Here is a 14,621-nt window from a genome sequence, read left to right on the forward strand (position 1 = left end):
CTCCTGCTCCTACTGCACAAATAACTTTGTCATCTCTTAAAGGTTTTCTATTTAAGAAAATTCAGCTACAGTAGATGAAATTTGGTGAATTGACAAGTGCTTACCATTTTCTAATGAGAAGCTTAATGAGTTTAGTTTTGCCTAGCAGACATTGGCATGCTGTATAGTTCATGTCTCTCCTCTGGATCACATTAATTCTTGCACCTGATTACTTTGAAGGTTTGTTCTATATTTTGGGGCAGTAAAGCTGGAGTGCTCATAAAATGCTTGTAACACCAAGTTACTGGGACATTTATATTCCTAATATAGCCTGTGAAAGGGCGATCACACTCTGCTTGGGGATTTAAGCTGAGCATCACTGAAATCCTGTCCCTGTGTAGGTGAACACTGGTTAATGGTCCCTGGGGTAACTGATGGTTGCCAGCAGAAGAAAGAGTGACAAGGTGGCAGGCACTGTGCCCACTGGTAGCACATAACCCCTGTGTCCTCACAGCCATTGGTGCAGGCTCAAGGCACGGTTTGGACACAGGAAAGCAGGGATCTGGTTCAATGTGAGACCAACCCGCCAGTCCACCGAGGAAAAGTGGTTGCAATAGCCTTGCTTTCAGCTGGTCTGAAAATCCCTATCCCCTTTTTATCCGTATCCCCCTTTCCAGGGGATGAGACACAGGTCCCAGCCGTGCAGCTCCTGAACATATGGCTCTCGAAGGGGGCATCACTAGGTGGCGATAGAAGTTTTCAAACCGAGCTGGAGTACCCTTAGGATTTGGCCAAGGCCAAGGGATGTGGACCGAGCTTTAACTCCCCAAAACAGCTCTTGGCACAGGAGGAATGAAGCTGACTGTGGTATCACTGGGCCTGGAATCCACTAGATCTGTAAAAAGTCAGTCAGGGAGAGCAGGAAAGAGCTTAAATATTGGTTTAGAACTGCCCTGCACAGTGCCAGAATGATATCCTAACTTTCCCCTCCTATACATAACCCTGTGGGGCAGAAACTACAGCTTGGGCTGATGGTGGTCCTCTTTTAGACCCAGCCATCCCCTCCTTTCCCTCCTAGATGGGAATAAGACACATCATGCTACACCTACCTTTGTTTCAAGGCAAGAATCCAGCGTACTGGGCTGGAAATGCAGAGGCAGTTGCACAGCTGGAGGACCGCTGTCTGCCAGTGGGGCAATGCATACCCTTACGTCCCATTTCTCCTGCTGCAGTTCCTGAGCGTGGCTGAGTTATCTAAGTTTAGTCAACAGACCAGAATAATAACACTGAGGTACCCAGAGCAGCATTTGTCACATCATCCAGGAATAAAAGTGTCTGGGCTCACTCCCAGGCTGCATCACCCTGCCTTCTCACCAGCCAGACATCCCCATCCCCACAGCACTGCCCTGGCACACCTCCATCCTGTGCTCAGGCTGAGGTGGAATTTAATTCTATGCAAAAAGGGTAAGAAGGAAGAAATAAAAGACATAAAAAGAGGAAAGGCCAAGAAAAATTGTACTTAACTTTATGTAGAATAAAAGTCTTCTGCAAGGAAGTTGCTTGCTATTCTGTGTATTAAGCTACTCCCTGAGGAAGCTGTGGGAGGCATATCTCCCTATTACATGCTGCAAACATGATTAACTTGTTTTTCTGTATAAATGACCTCTGTGATTCAGTGTTGTGAGGCAAGCTGCTCAGAGTTTCACTTCCAGCTGAATTTAAAACAGGGGTTGAGCAAATTGTTGGTGTTTTCTGGCCCATGATGCAAAATTGTTAAGTCAGAAAAGAGTTAATTATCGAAACCACTTTGCAGTATTACTGAAGTTTCCAAAGCCAAGAATGTCTGTTTCTCAAGTGTTTCTGTTTGCCCTCTGCTCTGCTGCTGCTTGCTGTGCTCTGCTAGGGGAGCAGAGATGGCATCCCAAATGTAATGGCATCCCTGTGCCTCAGAGCAGGAACAGCAGAATCTTTTAGGACACTGAATCTTGTCCCCTGCTCCCCATAGCACATAATCTTCAACCTCATCTTCATGGGCTTGCAGGGACATATTCTGACAGGCTTTACATGTGCCCTTCAGTGCCCCAGATTTCCCCAATGACTCACGAAACGACACACCTCACTCAGGTCGCTTCTGGGAGTCAAGGATGAATGTATGCCCAGGCAGGGCCTGGTGGCCTCTCTGTAGCATGAAAATGAGTCCTCCCAGTGCCAGGGTGAAACCAAGGGCAAAATCACTTTGTCATGGGCTTCACATTCTCATAGCACCCTCTAAATGCCATGTCTATTTCACATAACCTGCAGCCCCACATCATGCAGTGAGGGTCTGGATGAAATTGAACCCTGTGAGATAGAAAGAAGAGGCCATTGTCTAGATGACAGACTTTTGGTTTCTATTAACTCTCAGTGAGAGGGCAGAGCATTTATCTGCACGGCCTTCCAAGTTTTCATCTCTCAATGGCTTTGTGAGCAGGAAAGCGCAGATGGGCACCAAGGCATCAAGAGCAGGAGTGACTCACCTGGGAGCCTGCAGCAGAGGAGGGAGTTTCACCAGGGCTGCACCCCCACACCAGCACCTGAACCACCTTTACAGTCATTTCCAGGAATAAGAGTCTCTCAGTGGAGCTGAAAGCAGAGAAGATTATTGCAAACACTGCTCAACCACTGCAAGGCTCAGTAGGCTGGACACTGACCTGCAGCACCCCGGGGAAATGCATGGGTGAGCATCTGCACTGCAGGGCAGACAACCTGGCATGTGCCATGTCAGCCTGGCATGATACCAGGTTTTTATCAGCACGGCTTTGGGTAAGGTTGGTGATCACAGATGACAGCCCCAACAGTGGCTCTGTTTTTCCCCATGAGTGGAAACCCAAACCACATACCCTCTCTACCCTCTGTCACTGTTCACAAACCAGGTGTTTTTCATGCTGTCAGACTGAGAGAGTTTTATGTTTTTTTCTGGTACCATTTCTCATTTCTCTTGGCAATCCAAGTGTGTTAGCACTCACCAAGCATCTAATTGGGATGTAGTTAATTGTTAGAAATCCTAGAATATTACAGAAGCCATTTAAAGCTCATTCCTGTGTTTCTAAGGTGATGTTTTGGAAAGAGAATAAAACCATGTTGCATCCTTCCCAGCACACTGCTTGAACTGGTAACAGGAGCTGAAAGGCAGGAGCAACATGAGAGGGGAGCAGGAAGAGGCACAGCCCAGTGGTGTGAGGACTGGCTGTGCAAGAGGAGCCATTGGTGGGGAAGCACGGAGGAGAGAGATGGCAAAGCCCTGGAGGCGCATCTGGAGTGGCTGCAAGAGCAAAGGGCTACCACTAAAGGCTAGGGATGGTGTAGCAAAAATTCACCCAACAGCTGGGATGGGCTCTTGCCAAGGCCAAGGATGTTATGGGGCACTCCCCATGGTGGCAAGAAGGTCAGGATTGCACCACCTGCTTCTCCTATCAGTGTAAACTGCTCACCAACCCCTGTTTACCCTGACACAACTCCGGCTGAGGTAGCAAGCAGTTTTCTGTGAAGACAAAGGGCTTGGGATCAAATGCCCCCCTTTCTGCTCTCTGCAAGGGGGATTTCCCTGGGAATTCCTCCCTGCAGGACACGTGCACCTGGAAAAAGGGAAAAGAAATTTCCCACAGATTCCAAAGCTGTGTTTTGGCCATTCATAGTCAATGTCAGGGATTCATATTTCATGTCTGTATCTGGATGGACAGCCTGCAGCCAGGCTGGAGGCAGATAACCTGGTCCTCACTCCTTGCCCTGGCAGAAATAACTGCAGTCACATCAGCTTCTTCCCTCCAGGCTCCACCAAAAGCTCAGACTGACCTGGGAAGTTTCAGCATTTTTTCCATTGGAAGTCCAAAGGAGTAAGTGTAATTCTCTTTCTCCCATCACTACCGTTTTTGTGTGTAGAGCTTCTGGTTTCCAGTTACCACTGAAAGCAGAAGCGAAAAGCAGCAAATAAAGCTGTTCTCAGGGTAATTCAAGTTCAAGCAAAGTCAGGAGGTTTTGGAAACAGAACAGGGGTGTTACGAGATAATTTGGTTTGTGCTTAGCTAAAGGAAACCCAAATTCTGACGCTTGCATATCTGTGTGAACCAGCCACATACTTTCTCCTCCTTCTGAAATACCCACTTTATGCCAGCATCCACAGCTCAGTTCCAGCTTTGCCAAGCAGAAGATATTAATGGGTAATAACGTTTTGCTGTTCAGTTAGAATTCCTGTCTGAAGGGCTCAAAATAACTGCAAAACTTTAATTTTGCCAAAGCAAGAGCTGAGAAACAGCAGATCTTCTGAACACAAGGCCTTACTCTACTTGCCCAAGCTTGTGCTCTGAGATAGAGCCCAACTACCTTATTTCCTTAAGTAGGTGATATTTCTTCACATTTTCCTCAACAAAGGGCTATATTTTGATATAGGTAGCAATTGTTGCTTTTTCGTAGCAATGACACCAAGTGAAGATCCAAAACTGCAAAGATCATCTGAAAGCAGTGAAAACCTATAGGTTTTTCTTTTTTAGACCAAAATGACCATGAGCAGCAATTCATACTGGACTAGGTCAATACAGCTATAGCAGGCAATGGAAGATGCTTAAAGTGCAGGTGGTGTCCAATGGAGTTTTCCAGCCACAGAAGAGGAGTGAAAAGTCCTGGCTGCACAGTGACAACAAAGAGATGTTTTAAGTCTATAAGGATGATTTGAGGATGTGAGACCTGAGGGAGGCATTCACAGCATGAAATCTATGTGGCTGAAAGACTAACCTTTGGGGGCTGGATCTGGTTCAGATGATCTTAGTCAATGCTTCAAGTTTAAAAAACACCCCAAACAACAAAATGACAAAACTATGAAACTTAGATCTGGGCAGGGAATTGTTCTTGTAGCCTATGACCCATTGTCAGAGTAACCTCCCATTCAGCTCCAAGTTTCACCTATTGAAAAAGCTTTCTTTGCTGTTCCTAGTCTTACTGGACAGGAAGAGAAAAGTAAGATAGCGTAGGAGATACAGGAAGTCTAGAGGGCAGGAGAATGTGCATCAAGAAGAAAGGAAGTAGTGGTGCTGATAAGGACAGTTATTAAGGAAGCATTGCAGTAAATGGGAGAACTGTGCCTGTTTCCGCTAAGAAGCATGGTGATGTCAGACAGAAGGAATGAGCAAGAAAATCCCTCCAGAAACAAGCGGATCATATAGAACTGCAGGCAGTCCAGGTAATAAAATGGAGGAGCATCTTGATTTTCCAGTGAAAGAAATGAAAACGGCTAGTACAGAGGTAACAGCAGCAGGAATGTCATCTGGGTTTGTAGGGTCAATAACGAGCAGAAAAGAAAATAGCACCAGGAGAGGGAGTGGAAAGCCGGCCTCACTTTGGGAACGGCAAAGAAAACAATTATCTGTGTAAAAGTCAATCTGTTGAACTGTTGTAACAAAGTTCTAGCAGGGCAGTGTTAAGAATCTGTGATAAACTCCTTAAGGTCAAGTTTGCACTGTGATAGCATTCTCCAGAGAGGGGGTAACAATGACAGTTTTGGAGACCAGCAGGGTTTTTCCTCACAGACTTAGGAGCTAAGGTGCAGGCCAGCGTGTGACACCCCTTCCTTCTCCCCTGAACCAGAGATCTGCCTGCCATGTGATTGCGGCACACGTACCCACATTGGCCAGGTGTATGGGTGGGCAGTGCCATTTGCCAGCTCTGGATGCATGACAGATGCACATGGGTCACGTAGGACGGAAAAAACACAGAGCCCTTAGCAGCCTGAGCAGCAGGCAATGGTCTGACAGGGCAGTTCCCTGACCAGGTAAAGTGTGGACAAGGTTACAGGCTACATGTTATGCAAACCTCCACCAAGCAGAAGATGCAGACACTGTTTGGAGAAACACCCCTCAAGAGAAAGAAAAAGGTGTGGAAAGGCTCCATCCCTAATAGGATGATGTTAGTAGCTGAGTGAAGGTTTCAGGTGTAAGCAGGAGCCTATAGAGGCTGGGAAAAGAGACTGAGCAGCCGAGGTTGTATCTCAGAATGCCAGGGTAAAGTAAGAGCCATCACGAGGCAAGGCAAATCAGTAAAAGGACATCAAAACAAACACAAAAAGTATGTGTTAAATTAAGTGGTGAAAGACCTCACTGCAGGAACATTTCCTCTTTTGTGCAAGGTCTGCTGCATGATGCTGCAGTGCCCAGGGGTGTTGCAAAACCCTGCAGGATTGTAGACATTTTCCAAGACAGTGTTTTTACTGCATCCTCTTAGTTTCTCCTTAGTTCCAGTTTTTCTCCAGTTTCTAAGAAAGTCTGGGCATAAAGTAAAAATAGAGAGCCTTTAGACATGATCAAGGCTGGCATCAGCTGATGAGGTGCTGGACTTCAGTTCCTATGTCCTTTTTAGGATCTGGCTCCAGATGCCTTCCTCCTTTAAGCTTTCAGGAAATCCCCAAACTAGAAGGGCTGAAAATAAAACTATCTCTGGTACTTCCGTACCAGAGTACAGAAAGGCACCTGAAAATGTAACAGAAAAAGAGCTTTTCCCTATATTCAGTTAAGTCTGAAAGTGTTTTTTAAAGTAAACTGTCCCCACTGCTCGCTCATTCCTACACTGATCTCATGCACGAGGAAACATCAGCCTGAGACGGACTTTTCCAAGAAAGTTGTCGAGGGGGTGCAGAATGGAAATGTGGAAGCAGCCACTTGCAGTGGGGGTCACCTCCTTTTCCCTGCCTTGACATGGGTTCATGGTGCCTGAGGAGGGTTGGAGCGCAGGATGGCTGAGTCACGGGGAAGGCAGGCAGAACACCAACACCTTGGTGCCCAAGGGTGCTCGCTCCAGCTACCAGGAGGGCAACAACCAGCAGCAGGGAGGGAAAGGGACAAAGCCTGGGTCTCACTGGTCTGTACAGGAGAAGGCTGAGAGAGACTGCAGTGACGTAAAGACACTGGATGAGCCAGATGAAGTCATAGGCAGGGATGATGCTCCGAGGGTGGCTACCACCATGGGGGCATCGGATGGAGCCGAGGCAGCGGCCAGCTCCTGTGCCCTTCAGACGGAGCACTTCCCAGTGCTACCAGCAGGGACAGGAGAGGACCCTCTGCTGCCGGTGCCCCAGCCCCGGGGTGCTCACAGTGCCTACAATGCACAGCCCTGCTCTCTGTGGTCCTATTGCACTCCTGCTTGCCGCAGAAGTCCACGTAGCTCATGTCCCTGCGGCCAGTTTTCACAGCTGGTATCACTCAGCCGTGACATTCAGGCCTTCTCATGTTTCTTCATCCACCGCTCCCGTTCCTCCTGCTCCAGGGAGTAGGGAGGGGCAGAAGAACTGGGGGAGTTTCTGTGAGGAGTCCTTTAGCTTGTGTTATGCAGAAAGTTAGACAAGATGATAAATTATCCCTTTCACTTTTAAGGTTTTCTAAGGTTCTGAACTTTTAAGGGTTGGTTGTTTTTGGGTGTTGTTTTTGTGTTGGTTTTTGGTTGTTTTTTTTTTGTTCTCTTTAAGAGTTTAAGGTTTTCCTGTCTATCTCACACATCTGCTCTGTAACTTTTGCCTCACACTAGAGCTTTCCCCTCTGCAGAGCTGGTCTGCAGCAAGGTCTGATCCCTGGGGCATCTCCACCAACCCTGCAGGGGCTCCACAAAGCCTCGCTGTGGTAAGCACCTCAAAGGCTGGGGAACCACAGCAGAGAAAGGCACAATACAGACTGAATGCTGTTGCCAAAATGCCCAGCCCCAGCCGGCGGGGAGCCGCATTCCCTCCCGCAGCCCCAGGGGCCACAGCTTCCCTCGCCATGAGTGAGGCAGGCTGCCGGCTCTGCCTCGCATGTGGACGCGGTGCTCTGCAGACATGAGCTCTTCCTTCCCACGCCCTGTGAAAGGTGAGACGGGCTTCAGCCACAAATAAATAAACATCATACCGTGCTTGGCTCTCAACAGCAAGGAAATAGACTGAGGGCTCCAGCACACATGGCTGAGAAACCACCTACCAACAGGGAAGGTATGCTGTCCCTGGCAGCACGCCCGTACAGTCAGTGGCGTGACACCGGGAGTCAGCTATGCGCCAGGAGTGAGTCTGTGGGAGTTGTGGAGGTTGTGAATAATCCCGCGTGCACCACCCCGGGATGGAAAGCTACGTGAAGCTCATCACTAACAGCAACATAGCTCCTTAAATAAAGATGGGGAATGCCTGTTGTCCCAGCAGATGAGGGACAGACGTGCTCCGTATGGGGTTTCTGAAGTGCATGCCTGGCACTACACTACCAGCTGCTGAGGAGGAGGTGGAGATAATTGTAAGGACCCTGTTGTAAATGAGTAGCTCTGAGCTCAAGTGTCTGAGTGACAGGAGGCAGCTCAGCTGCCGTGGCTGGGGCTGGAGCAGGAGCAGGCTCCCTGAATGCAGGCAGCTTTCCTGTTTTGCTGGCTAGATATCTCCCTGTAGGCTGCGTGGGATTTGGGAAGATGCAAGGCTAGAGGTATGAAAGCATCAACCTAGCAAAGCTGAGAGCAGGGTGGCACAAACCAGACTTGTTCCTTTACATAGAGGACAGGAGGGGTTTGAACTCAGAAGCACCAGCCTGCTCAGCAAGGTGCAGCAAGAGAGCTGCTAGCTAGTGTCCTGCAAAACAGACAAGAGTGTGCTCAATAAAGGCCTGGAAGAGACTTATTTCAAAGAAGAAAGAAATCTGTGTGCATATTATGGATAAATGCACTAGTCAAATGAATACGGTCAGACTACATCCCGTGTTTCTGGTCAGCTTCTGCATCCCCAGTGTCCTTTTGGTGCATGCATCATCCTACGGCTTTGACTCATGAGTTGGCAGGAGAAATGCTCTGGATTTACTGTCTCATGTCCTGAGAGGAGACGGGTGGAAATAAACTTGACTCTGCTCTGTATTACAGCAATACCACAGGGCTCCTGCAGGAGATACACTGGGTGCCATGCTCAGCAACAGCCTGTGGGTAGCACAGGACCCATTCGCACAAGGATCAGCTTCTCCTAGTGCCCGACACCTGAGCCAGACCAGCACTGCCAGCACACTGGCTCAGGGCAAGCACAGTGTACAAGCCACCTCGGCTCTTCAGCACGTTTTGGTGACAGTGCAGCTATGCCAAGTATTGTCCTCTGCTAAACACTTGTACCCTTCCAGGCTTCCTGCCTGGCTCCTTTCCCAGAAAATTTTCCCTCTTGGGCTGGCAGGAGAGAGGAGAATAACCCTCATATGACAGCACTGGTGCTTAGGTTGACTTTTCTGCTCAGAAAGCCACTAAGGTCCTGGTAGTCCTTCTCCCAGTGACCTTAGAGGAGAGGGGCCAGAAAATGACCAGGAGGGGGGAAGCATGGGGGGCCAGTGCTTCACAGCACATCAGAAGTTGCTTGGATAGGGGAAACTTCATTCCATAGTTTCTCCCAGGCACAAGGAATAACCTGGAAGAGCTGCAGGGACAGAGAGTAAAAGATACTGTGTCATGAGAAGGTGGAAATTATAAGAGCCATTCCCAAGACCTTGCAAGCCTGGGAAGAGAGGTGAGGAAAGCAAGGAGAGGAAGAGGAAGGGTCCCATTGCTCGGGGACTCCAGGTAGAGGTGAGGGTGCAGGCAGATACGGAAGCGAAATAAGGTTTACCTTTTCGTGACTGCCTTTTCATGCACCGGCCTCTGCTCTTTCATCCAAAACGTGTGTCAGTGGGAAACAGGATGCAGGGGTGGCTCAGCCTTCTCCTGCCGCCCGCCACCCCTCAAGGTTCAATTCCACATGGAGCAGGAGGTATCTCTAATTGCAGGGTGGACTGAAAAGCCTTACTCAGTTATTTGTGTTGTCCCACTCAAACTTTAAAAACATGTCCCTCTATCTGTAAAAATACCAACTTAAAAAGGCAACTGACCTTATAAATCACTTGAAATCATGCATGCAATCTTATGCACCCAGTTGGTTTGATTGTGTTTTCAAAACTCTGGTCTAAAACTGTTATGTCACTGCAAGTGCATGACTTCAGAATAATCACAGCCTCACAAGACTTGGAAAAAGAGCACCCAGCCTGGAGTGTTACAAAGATGAGTCAGCCTCAACAGGCCAATGTTTAATAGCTGGACATGTTTCCCTGGTGTCTAACCTCTGCCTTATTTCATAATCTTTCAGGGGGAGAGGTGATGTTCCCTGAGATGACATTTGCAAATAGAACACAGACAATACCAGTCTGGAGAAGATGATCTGTCTTCATGGCTTCTGGTACTAATTGCTTCTGCAAGAAGCGTGACTCTCCCATGATGACTTTTCACCTACCAGCACTATGCAGTTCACTAAAACTACTTCTTAAATATAAATAAGACCTTTTCTGATTAAAAAGGCACAATGAAGTACTGTAATCATCATTACTGCAATATCTTGAAGAACAGTATCTACTGAAATATGAAGGCTGGGCATGCAAGCCATTAAAATCTAAGAGAAGGCAAATTCCAGCTTAAAACAGCTGGAGTTAGCTGAAGTTTGTAAGGAGCTGAAGTTTGCAAGGAGCACTACATTTCCTTGCCTAAATGTAGAATTTTCCTCCATTCCCCAGGCAGCTGGGGGATGCAAGGTCTCTATTGCTGATTGTCTCCAGCAGGCATACTTACCATGCTGGTTTCATCTCCTACATGTCCTAACAAGTGGTCTGGAGGCATGCATAGAAAGTGGCTCTTGCCCAAGAGCTGCTTATGGAGGGGTTTGGTGGGTGGTCCCTCCTGTCCTCTGGCATGCCGGAGCACAAGGTGTGCTGGAATGCCTGCTGACAGGCACATGAGCTAATTCTGGCTTCAGGTGTCTGAATGTGCATTGCTACCCAAGCGCCTGCCTGTTAAATTAGCGCTGGAAGTCACCCGCCGCTTCATCACGGGCGAAGGAATGCTTCTGGCCCCGCTTACTGACTCCACAGGGTGCAGGAGGAAACACCACGCCTCTCTGTGAGATGTGCACGCCCAGAGACACACCTTGGAGCCTCCTCCTTCCAGGTCATTTCTGAATTCTTGTAAAATCTGCACTTATTCATGTGTGCTACAGGGGAGGATGAGAGAAGATGCCACAGTTAATACTGGAGCCTTGCTGCAAGGCTGGAAAACACAACTAACTGGTGTAGTAGCTGCATAAGAATGCAGAAAGGGAGCCAGGTCTTCCTGAACATTTTTATCATTATTTGGGCCACTTCCCTTCCGTGAAATTTTGCTCTTTTGGCAAGATGAGCTATTGATGTGTTGCAGCCAAATACGTTCTCATATTTCTGGGGAGGAGTCAACCTAACTTCAAATGATACTCCTTGATTGCCTGAAAAGATCTTTTCTTATGCAGGAAATGGTTCAGTTTTCCCTGAAAATAACACAGTGTGCACATGAAAACGCCGATTGGCTAACTGCCTGAGACAGTGAAACTTGGGTCTCTGTTCTTTCAAAACCACGTACATTCAAAGCCACATGGATGCAGCATACGTGTCCCTCCACTACAGATCTGCAGGTTGAGCAGGGAGCCCGTTATACCAGAAATTATTGCACAGCATTTTCGGGCTATTTTTCATGCACATCCCTTAGTGGGAGCCTTTACTGGCATCCCTGGTGCCCTGGTATTGCCATCTCTGCATGCCAGAAGGCACAGCCATAGTCCTTACAGGGCTCACCTGGTGGATGCTCCAGGTGTCCAGGTTGTCTCTGGGTCACCAGGTGAATGGGAGCACAGCACCACTGGGCTGCTTGCATCCCTGCAGTGTGGCCATGCTCCTGGCCCTGCAGCAGGGTGTGCTGTGCACATGGTGACTTGCAGGGACCAGACAACATTGCATAGGGAGAGCAAAAGCTTATGGGATAGGTGGGAGGCCGGCATGGGTGATGAGGACACCAAGTTTGGCTTGGAAACTACTACCAGTATGGGCAAAAATAATGCACAACCGCTCAGTGGTTGAGGGAGTGTTTACAGCAATGGTGGATAAAGGATCCTGAAGCAGCACCTGTAGTGATGGTGTGGTACAGGCTTTTCTCAGGGTTAGCTCTCCCGTAAGCGTACATGTACCAGGACCATACACAGCAGCTCCTCCTCAGCTGCAGCTTAGACAAGCAAGGGGGGAGCTGTCAAAGGGAAAAGACAAGCAAGGGGGGAGCTGTCAAAAGGAAAAGACCTATCCTGGGAATTTATACACCAGTTTTGAAGACTTCCTCTTTGGAAAAACTGTGGGTTCCCTTTCTCTTCCCTTCTTCTTTTTTCTTTTTTCTTATCTTTTTTTCCTTTCATTTTCTCTTTTTTCTTCTTTTCTTTTTTCCCTTTTCCTTTCTCTTTTCTCCTTTTTTCTTTGTATTTTCTTTTTTTGTTTCTTTTCTCCTTTTATTTTCTTTTTTTGCCTTTCCTCTCCTTCTTTTTTTTTTCCTTTTTCTTTTTCTGGGGGGTGGGGGGCAAGAAGAAATGTTGACCTTGGCTTACTGTGAGCATGAGTCGAGAAGGCAGCCCCTTGCATTTGATAAGCTCCCAGGCTGCACACTGGTTCCCTGGCACTTGGACTATAGAGGGTTGACGGACACCTTCCTGCCAGCCCCTCCTCTGAGTCTCTGCACTCATCTTGCCAAGTCCCTCCCTGACTGTCTTTCATATCCATCCCTCACCCTTATTTGGGTGTGTACGACTTCAGCACGTGACTTGCTGTCATCATCACCAGGAGGGATTTTAAACTTTTCAAACCTCCATTTGTTTGACTTCTTCATGTTGGCAAAACTATAGTTGGTGTCATAGCGTGCAAGTGGGGCACGGTCCCTCTGTGCATGGACATCCTCCATCTGAAACTGACTCCTACTGGAACAAGGTTCACACCTGACACCAGATTTATGTGCGAACATGGCCCTGCTCTTGCATGTAGCTTTGACCAGGATCAGCTACACACACCCATTTTCTCTTGCACACCTCACTGTGGAGCATCGCCAGCCCTCCTCCGTGTGTCAGCCTCCCTCGTGACAAACCCACCTTGTCCTAGGCACGCTCAGATGGACCCTGCGTCTGTGCCACCCCAGTGAGTCACCGTGCCCCAGTATCGGTCAGCAGGGCTATGTCTGGTGGCCAACCAGTGCACCAGCATGAGTGCACCCATGGGACCATAATGAGCCACTCCCAAGGTCTGGCTGGATTTTTTGGGCGTTGCTGAGTTGGTCAGCACGCAGTGTTTATGAAGGACTTGTTTTCCCTTTGCCCAAATAATTAGCTTTGGATGGTGACAGTTTTAGGAATGGGCCTTGCTAGGCCTTTTCTGTAAGGAAAATAAAAGGATGTTTGGGATCCAAATAGCGCTTTGGTGGTGGTTTACTGGGAAGTCCTTCCTTCCTGGGCATGGCATGCAAAGCAAAGTGTAGAAAGCAAAGTCTTCACCCCAGCACTTCTCAACCAAACTGCTTGGTCTTCCCAGCTGCTGCAGAGGTCACACCTCTAGCATCCATTCCCCAGTTGCTTCTTTGATTCTGCCATTTAGCCAGAAGAGCAACACAACATTTTCCCCAAGGTCCCAACAAAGGGACTACAGCTTGGCCAAGGGCCTCCCTCCCCATCCTCACCAGCACCACACGCAGGGAATGTCTGACAGACTGCTCTGTACTTCTACTGCAGCTCCTCTCAAACTTCCATTTGGGTTTACAGGGAAGCTCATTTAACCTCCAGGCAATGAAACTTCTTCTGGTTGCTCTTCCCAGTCTCTTCTGTCCAATGACATTTTTGCAGGATTAGAAAAACAAGGGCCTGAGTTTAGGAGCTAAGAACCCTCCAGGGACCAGGCAGCGAGTGAAACCCTCTCTCTTGCAGGAGGCATGAGGGAGGATGGTAGCAGGGGGACAAAGAAGCAGCAGCTACAAGAAAATATGAAATAAAGAGACTTTGACTTCCCTGTCTGCCCCCATGTGTTTTCAAAGGCACGACCTAAACTGGACCTTCCTTCATGAACAGAGTGGGGAGCTCAGCACGTCTTCAATCTCCAGACCCTCTGTAGGCTGCTTACACCAGGAAGCCCTGCAGAGAAGCATGGTGGTGGGCTTAGTGTCAGGGTCACAGGGTGATCTGAGGACAGGAAACCTGCTAAGCCCAGCCCATGGGGAGGAAAGGCACCTCTAGCTCCCCCATTACATCAGTTACTGCAAGCAATGGGTTTCTCCACACACTTGTATTTTCCTTTGCCGTTAGCGCGACTCACAGTATTTCCCCAAGAGAAAACGAAACTACACACCAGAAACCACCAGAGACAAACCACTTGCAAAATCCCACAGTTTAGCACAGATCAGCCATTTCCCTGGGGCTTGTGCTGGCAGGGTTTTCCCCCCATCCCTTTTCATTCCTCCCACCTCTCCAGCCTCAATTGCCCCAATTACACAGCTGCTCAGGCGACCAGATCAGAAAAACAATCTTCCCCCATCCAGGTTATTTCTAACCCAGTTCATTGCCCTGACCTTGTTCCCCAAGCAGTGGCACAAACAGGTGAATTTACACAATGCAGGGATTAAGTACTGTAGGACACACTTGAGGGATGTGATATTCTCACATACGATTTATTGCTCCAGAGAGAAATCCTTGCTTAGCTGCAGCCTGAGGCTCACCTGAAAAATAGCCCTCAGCTGTTAGAAAGCTCACAGAGCTGGCAGCAATGCTTGGTGTTCAGTGTACCTGAACAGCT

This window comes from Pezoporus wallicus, unplaced genomic scaffold (assembly GCF_028554395.1).
Source record: "Pezoporus wallicus isolate ANWC-B61680 ecotype Strahan unplaced genomic scaffold, APGP_CSIRO_Pwel_v1 scaffold_2584, whole genome shotgun sequence".
Lineage (NCBI taxonomy): Eukaryota > Metazoa > Chordata > Aves > Psittaciformes > Psittacidae > Pezoporus > Pezoporus wallicus.